The sequence below is a fragment of the Monodelphis domestica genome, chromosome 5, assembly GCF_027887165.1.
Source record: "Monodelphis domestica isolate mMonDom1 chromosome 5, mMonDom1.pri, whole genome shotgun sequence".
NCBI lineage: Eukaryota > Metazoa > Chordata > Mammalia > Didelphimorphia > Didelphidae > Monodelphis > Monodelphis domestica.
In genome coordinates, this window is record NC_077231.1 from 226,753,766 (window position 1) to 226,762,289 (window position 8,524).

At 36.4% G+C, this 8,524-nt stretch overlaps 1 pseudogene; it reads right to left on the bottom strand.

The window, feature by feature from the left end:
• Nucleotides 1-1,200: 1,200 nt before the first annotated feature.
• LOC107649972 (GTPase IMAP family member 7-like) lies at nt 1,201-7,877 on the bottom strand (annotated as a pseudogene).
• Nucleotides 7,878-8,524: the final 647 nt, after the last annotated feature.

Here is an 8,524-nt window from a genome sequence, read left to right on the forward strand (position 1 = left end):
ACCTCTGCTTAGTTTACCCATGAGCAATTAATAAGCAATTCTTAATTATCTACGTACCTCTATAAATGATTTGGAACCAGAGAACTGGATCCTTCTTCAGAGCTGCCCTGAAAATGAAGCATATTCCAAATTACCCAATAGAAGACATCTAGGAACTAGATGACTACATGGGACATCTGAGTCTCAAGCTGTAATTAATGTCATTAATGTATTTGTACATTAATTAATTAGTTATTAATTAATATACAATGAATGTAATCAAATGCATTATTGGGAGTAGGTTTGGGGATACAAGGAAACTTATGTTAATATTGGTGATCATTATTATTTTGTGTTGGCTTTTTGTTTCATGGTGTTTTGAATGAGTTTTCTTGTGTACTTTGGTGACATGTAATTCTCCTTTCTCAAAATAAGTTCATTTCAAATCCTCTAAGTAGTTTGAACTATAATCTGACTTCTTCAATTCTGGTTATAAATAACCTTATAAATAAGTGATCCATATGGGCTGCTTCCTCATATATCAAAATGGAGAAATTGTGGGGATTAGAACAGCAAAAAGTAGTGGGAATTGGGTGAACCATATTGACTTAACCCTGAAGCTGGCTCAGTTCCATTTTGTTTCATTTATGGGTCCAGTCTAATTTCTCTTTGGGGAGAGAACTTTATTCAATTGTGAGAGAACTTGGTGCATTGTTTGAACCTAGCCTTGTATGACTGGAAGTTGCTCCGTGCTGCATAGAGATCCTTAAATGGGGGCTCAGGTTATGTTGACCAGCAACTCATGTGAGGACCTTTCTCACAATTTTACATCTCAGGTAATCGATATGTCACCTGAAAACTGGTCCCATGCTAATTAATCAGCTATTGTTTTTAATGTTCCTCTGATTGCATACAGACACTTGAGTGGAATGGGACACTTTCCTGATTTCAAGAAATTACACTTGTTTAATCTCCTTTTCAAAATTTGAAAGTCCTCAGTCTTTCCTCCATTAGGAATCTGATATCTAATATTTTATCTTGGTTAATTATTTAATTTTTACTAATTGTAAAGTAAATGTAAACTAAAAAACTAAATTACTAATTCTTTTTTTTTTAAATTTTAAACATTATTTTATTTGGTCATTTCCATACATTATTCACTGGAAACAAAGATCATTTTCTTTTCCTCCTCTCCCCCCCCTCCCCCACCTTTCCCTCTCCCATAGCCAACGCACGATTCCACTGGTTATCACATGTGTTCTTGACTCGAACCCATTTCCCTGTTGTTGGAATTTGCATTAGAGTGTTCATTTAGAGTCTCTCCTCAGTCTTATCCCCTCCAACCCTGTAGTCAAGCAGTTGCTTTTCATCGGTGTTTTTACTCCCACAGTTTATCCTCTGCTTGTGGATAGTGTTTTTTAGATCCCTGCGGATTGTTCAGGGACATTGCATTGACACTAATGGAGAAGTCCATCACCTTTGATTGTACCACAATGTATCAGTCTCTGTGTACAATGTTTTCCTGGTTCTGCTCCTTTCGCTCTGCATCACTTCCTGGAGGTTGTTCCAGTCTCCATGGAATTCCTCCACTTTATTATTCCTTTTAGCACAATAGTATTCCATCACCAACATATACCACAATTTGTTCAGCCATTCCCCAATTGAAGGGCATCCCCTCGTTTTCCAATTTTTGGCCACCACAAAGAGTGCAGCTATGAATATTCTTGTACAAGTCTTTTTCCTTATTATCTCTTTGGAGTACAAACCCAGCAGTGCTATAGCTGGATCAAAGGGCAGACAGTCTTTTATCACCCTTTGGGCATAGTTCCAAATTGCCCTCCAGAATGGTTGGATCAGTTCACAACTCCACCAGCAATGAATTAGTGTCCCCACTTTGCCACATCCCCTCAAGCATTCATTACTTTCCATACCTGTCATGTTAGCCAATCTGCTAAGTGTGAGGTGATACCTCAGAGTTGTTTTGATTTGCATCTCTCTGATTATAAGAGATGTAGAGCACTTTTTCATGTGCTTATTAATAGTTTTGATTTCTTTGGCTGCGAACTGCCTGTTCATGTCCCTTGCCCATTTGTCAATTGGAGAATGGCTTGATTTTTTGTACAATTGATTTAGTTCTTTATAAATTTGAGTAATTAAACCTCTGTCAGAGGTTTTTATGAAGATTGTTTCCCAATTTGTTGCTACCCTTCTGATTTTGGTTACATTGGTTTTGTTTGTACAAAAACTTTTTAATTTGATGTAATCCAGATTATTTATTTTGCATTTTGTAACTCTTTCTAATTCTTGCTTGGTTTTGAAGTCTTTCCCTTCCCAAAGGTCTGACATGTATACTATTCTGTGTTCGCCTAATTTTCTTATAGTTTCCTTCTTTATGTTCAAGTCATTCACCCATTTTGAATTTATCTTGGTGTAGGGTGTGAGGTGTTGATCTAAACCTAATCTTTCCCACACTGTCCTCCAATTACTAATTCTTTTTAATGCATAAAAATCTATCTCTCCTTGTATTCAGGGTCCAATACCCAAACAGAGGAAGTCTACTGGTCATAATTTGTTGGAAAATTGACATGTGTTGCTTCATAAGTTGATATGCTCAGAAGCTGGAATCTATGTTTCTTCAATCATTTCATCTTTCACCTGCCACATTTTCAGTGCCCAAGGTGTCTCTACCTAAAGGCAACTGATATTACGATGACTAGAGCAGTTGGCCTTGAATCAGGAAGACCTTAGTTCATATCAGACTTTGGACAACTTGTATCTATGTGACTCTAGATGAATCATTTAACTTCTGTTAATCTCAGTTGCTTCAGCTATAAAATGGAGGTGATATTAGCACTCATCTTAAATTGTCTTTAGGACCAAATAAATGAGGTAATATTTATAAAAACACTGGCATTGTCAAAAAGATATTCTCTCTCTTTTTTTAAAAATTAAAACCCTTACCTTCTGTCTTGGAATCAATACTGTGTATTGATTTCAAGGCAGAAGAGTAGTAAGGGTTAGGCAGTGGGGGTTAAGTGACTTGCTCAGGGTCACACAGCTGAGGCCAAATTTGAACCTAGGACCTGCTGTCTCTAGGCCTGGATCTCAATCCACTTAGCTACCCAGTTGCCCCCTCAAAAAGATATTCTAAAAATGCTTATTCTATTCTTTTCTCAACTTCACACAGTGCTGTTAACTGTCTCTACTCACAGGAGATCATACACTGAAAGGAATTTAAGTCTCAGATGATCTTATCCTCTCCAGTCCCCCCAGTCACTGTCAGAAGAAGACTCTCCACCCAGTGAGTCTGTGAGGGAAAAAAGCCTTCATGTGCTTCAAATACTTTAATGCCCTGGTTAATGGGATACCACTGAAATGCTACATGCCAATGACACAACTTGGCTGACTTTAATCATTAACAAACATTTACCAAACATTTGCTATGTGGCAGAAAAGACTGGAATGGGGGATACAAATATAATGAATGAAACAATCCCTACAGTTGAGAAATTTACATTCTGCACATACTGAAACATAATGAAAAGCTTATATTCTGCACAAACCAAAGCAACACTCAGGAGCCTCTGGATGGTAGGAGATGAACAAGATCAGAAATGAAGTGAAAGATAGGGCTGAGTGTTTAAAAGGAGGGAGAATAGATTTTGTTTATTTGTTAAGTCTAGGGATGGCACAGGGAAAGAACTAATAAACATGTAAGATCACAACCATATGAGGATCCAGGATCAAAGGCACAAGCCATCACTAGCCCCTGGTCTTCCTCACTCCAAAGACATTTCTCCCATGCCTGAAAAGCCCAATTTATAATTTATTTACATATTTATTCATGACTAATTAGCTATCTGCTACCAGAGAGGATTTGAGATGGAAGCGCTTGAGCCCCGTGGTAAATAAAGACTCAGAAAAAACAAGTGTGGAGTTCAATTCTGGGAGCTATAATGTGATGCATTCCCAGTGGAGCAATCTATCTCCAAAAAAAGTGTTGCTTAGCCTTAAAGTGCATTGTTTTTGAGGGACATGAAGGGAATTAGGAAGTTATGTTATTCATTTCATAAGTACTCAGGTACAGTACAGTACAGTACTCAGTACTCTACATCCAGCACATCAATGTTATGAAAGAATTCATAGAAAATAAAATTTAAAAACCCCACAAACCAGGCAGGCCATCATTTCTGAGTCAACTAGGAATAAAAAAATCAAATCCCTAATGAACTAAAGGGTTTGTCTAAGTATATTCCTCTCAGCCTCTGTTTTATATTTTTAAAATTTTATCTTCATGCACCTCCACTTTTCTTATTTTTCCAGCTTTTCCTTTTTCCCTCTTCTAAGAGGGACATTTTTTTAATGTCTCTAACGCTCTTCAGTATTTCAAGATCTTTCTTCAAAGTAGATTTCCCTCAGGACCTTTCTTCTTCTTTTCAATGCCTCATCAGTTTTCTCATATTTGATCTGAAATATATCTCCCCTCATTATCCTCTTCCATTTTCTTGATCATGTCCAGCAGCTCCTTCATTTGGGCTTCTCTTTCACTGTCCTTGGCTTCATCATTGAAGGCACAGTGTCTTTTTCCTCACTCTTAGACATGGTGTTGGAGGTTCTCATCAGAATGTTTCTAACATGCATCTAACGTCATACCTTCCACGTTTTCTTTCCAAGTGAACAAGAGGATGATGTATTTCATGACGAAGTCTCCAGAGAGTGCCATAATCAAAGAGACAGTGCTTATTTATTTGTTTTTTTTTCCTTAGCAGTATATAGACCCAGTTGCAGAACCAGAATGATAGTATGAGGCCCTGGGTAGGAACAGATTACACAGAGACTGATCTCATTGCAGGTGATATCAAGACTGTTCCTTGTATCAAATAGCCCAGGTGTATCAACATCTATAAAGTCTCTCCCATTCCAGGGTCCAGCTCCTTTTTGACAGATGTTAGTGACATTGTATGGCTTAATAGCAGATTCAAAAACTTTCTTCCCAAGGATAGTTTTCCCTGTTGTACTCTTCCCATTTCAAGTTTTCCCAACCAGGATAATCCTAAGGGTATTGGCCTTTTCAGCATCCAATACCTTGTAAAAAGACTGTGGAGAAAAATCTGATCAGTTGAAAACTTATGTGATATAAACATATGGGAGGGAAAGACAGAAGGGAAGCTATTAAAAACAAGACAAGGCATTTTCAAGGGCTTTTGATGCCAATCTGGCCTGAAATCCTAAATCCCCAGAGTTAATCATCTGAAAGTGACAATAGTGTTTTGGCCTGAGAGCCAGGAAATCTTGGGTTCTAGCCTTGCCCATCTCTAACACATATTTCCTAAATGAGCTTGACCAAGTTTCTTAAACTTTTAGTTCTGGGCAAAATTTTAAGACTGTGAGCTACAAAGAATGTGCTAACTTACATTAGTAGTTTCCTCACCTCAAACCTGAACTATTGTAATTGCATTTTAATTTCTGTGCTTCAAGTTTTTCACCATCCTCTGCTTGGCTATTAAATTGATCTTCCTGTAACATATATCTAACCTTTTTAGTCTCCCTGACTCAAAAAATTCCAGTGGCTCCCTATAACTTCTAGCATCACATACAAATTCCTCTTTTTTGTATTTGAAGTCATTCAGAACCAGGTTCCTTCCTAACTTTCAAGTCTTTTAAAATCTTAATCCTCTACATAATCCAATGACACTGACCTCTTTACTGTTTCTTACACAAGACATGTTATCTGCCAAACCCTTTGCATTTTCTCTGTCTCTCATTCCTAGAATTCTCTCTTCTTTCATCTACTGGCTTTAATGGCTGCAAATCTCAGCTAAATTCTCATTCTCTGTAAGAAGTCCTTCCCAGTCCTTCTTAATCATGCTTCCTTCCCTCTGAGATGTTTTCTAGTTTATTCTGTATGTATCATTTGACAAAGTTGTTTCCTAGTTGTCTTCCACATTAGATATGTGAATTCCTTGAAGTCAGGGATAGATTTTGCCTTTCTTTGTATCCCTAGCATTAAGCCCAATTTCTTATATGTGGTAAGTACTTAATAAATGCCAGTTGACTTGATTTCATTTGACAAACTTTCCTTTGCCAGGAAGTCACAGGGTTAGCCCAATCCCTATCCTACTTAGCCATTCATCTAAATTTTATATTTAATGGGTTTAATGTATTTTAGGAGGTTTGGCTGATCTACTGCTTGGAGAAATGTTATAAATTGAGTAGAAGCTTCAGAGACAGAATCACTGGGTTAAAAAACCCGACAGACATTCACTGGTCACATCACTTTCCTGAACTTGGCATACATCATCCATTTAGACTGCTTGGTTCTGATTTGATTGTAACTGAATCACCACAGTACTCTGGTGGCAACATTTCCTAATTGTAAGCAAAGTACCTACAAGGACCAAAAAACCTGTTGAGGGATAGCTTTAAAAAAAACCTAAAGTCAGGCTGGCATAGTGGAAAAATAATAGAATAGATGAGAACTCTGGGAGAATGGAATTCCTGATTGCTTTTCTATGACAGAGGGATAAGAAAATGCATACAAACTCTAGAGAAACAATAGTGGGTAAGAGCATTGCTGGGGTCCTTGCAATATAGAAATTAGAAGAACCAAGAGGTCAAAGACCCACAGAGAACTTAGGAAATAACAACAAAAACAATAACAAAAAACTAAACCTTATCATCCCTCACATATAGGGAGAAGAAACTGATATTAACATAAAATTTATAATTAAGAAATAGGCCACTTAAAAAAGAGTAATCAGAAGAGAAAGAACCCAATCTTAGGTAGCTACTTTGGAAATAAAAAAAGATCAGGGTTCAAATTTAGAGGTGAAATGAAAGCATCTTCTTAAAATTCAAGAAAAATGTAAAATGAACAGAAGACAAAAATGAATTCTTTGAAGAGCTTTAAAAAATCTTTCAAAACCAAATGAGAGAGGACAAGGAAAAATGAGAAAAAAATAAAGGCAATGTATGAAAATCAAGAAATCTATGGTCAACCAGTTGGAAAAAGAGGTCCAAAAACTCATCAAAGAAATAGTTCATTAAAATTTTAATTGAGCAAGAGGAAGATTATATCTTCCTTAGACAATAAGAAATAATAAAAATAAATGAAAAATGAAAAAAGAGAAAATATGAAACATCTTATTACAAAAGCAACTGTTTAAGAAAAGGAACTGATTTAGAAAGCAGATAAAGAAGAGACAATATAAGAATTCTTGGACTACCTGAAAGTTACGATAAAAAATGGAGTTAAAACTCTATAGTTCAAGAACTTATTAGAGAAATTTAACCTGAAGTTTTAGAAATAGAAGAGAAAGTGGAACTGGAAAGAATTAATCATCACTTGAGAGATCCCAACAGGAAATTCACAGGAACATTATATTTTGTAACTAAATTTTGTAACTCCCAGATTAAACTTAAAATAATATCAGCAACTACAAAGAAACAGTTTAAATACTATAGAGCTACAATCAGAATAAAACAAGATTCAGCAACTTCTATATTAAAATAAGGAGGGGACATGGAATACAATATTTAAAAGAGCAAAGGCTTATAACCAAGAATAATCTATCCAGTAATGTTAAGTATAATCATGCAAGAAAAAAGGTTATTTAATTAAATAAAAGACTTTCAAATATTCATGGAGAAAAGACCAGAACTTAATGGAAAATGTGCTGTATAAGAATGAGAAGAAACATAAGAAGATTACACAAAACACAAATTATAAATGATTTAATAAAGGCAAACTGCTTACTTCTTATGAAAATGAAATAAAAGAGTATTTGACATACCGATGCTGAGCTCAAGATTCTTTTGAGTAGTTGATTGCTCCTCTCAATTGGGGGCTCATCCAGGATCTGAGGGGAATTTTGGAAACTCCAGGTTCCAACATCCATCGATAGGATATGTTGTTGAATCATTGTCAGCAGCCAATTGTCTATTGGGGTTCAGGGATCCTGACACCTAATGAAACTGAAGTAAATTAGTGGTGGTGTCACAAAGGCTTTGGGAAGGAAAAAGCATGCTCAAGGAGGATTTGATCTGTTCAAGGGACCCTTTTGACTACATAAGTCTGTGTACACAGACTCAGGCAAAAAAATGGCTGTTCATTATTACTTGGGTAGTTCTTGAATCTGATTAGAGTCTGGCCAGGTGGTTAGAATCTGTAGGTTGTGAGAGAAGCTATTAAAGTTCATACCCACTCTGGTTGGAGTCCAGGTTTAGAGACTATTGGTTGGAGTCCAGTATAATGGGTAATGATGAGTTCCAAGGATTAGGAAAAACAAAGAATTCTATCTGTGAGGTTCCCAAAGATAATCCTTTGGGGAGCTGATTGGATAATTGGGATGAATTAGAGAAATATAAAGGAAAAAGTAGAAAGAAAATGTTCAAGTCATTGTTGGAAAATCTGATTGGACTTGTGGAATTATTTGATAAGTTCCTGGGTCCTAGCCTCTACTTCTGGAAGGAATTCATAGCAATTATGATATTTTATTCTCTGGGAGAGGAGAGGTAACAAAGTCAGCAGGCAACTATGGAGAGC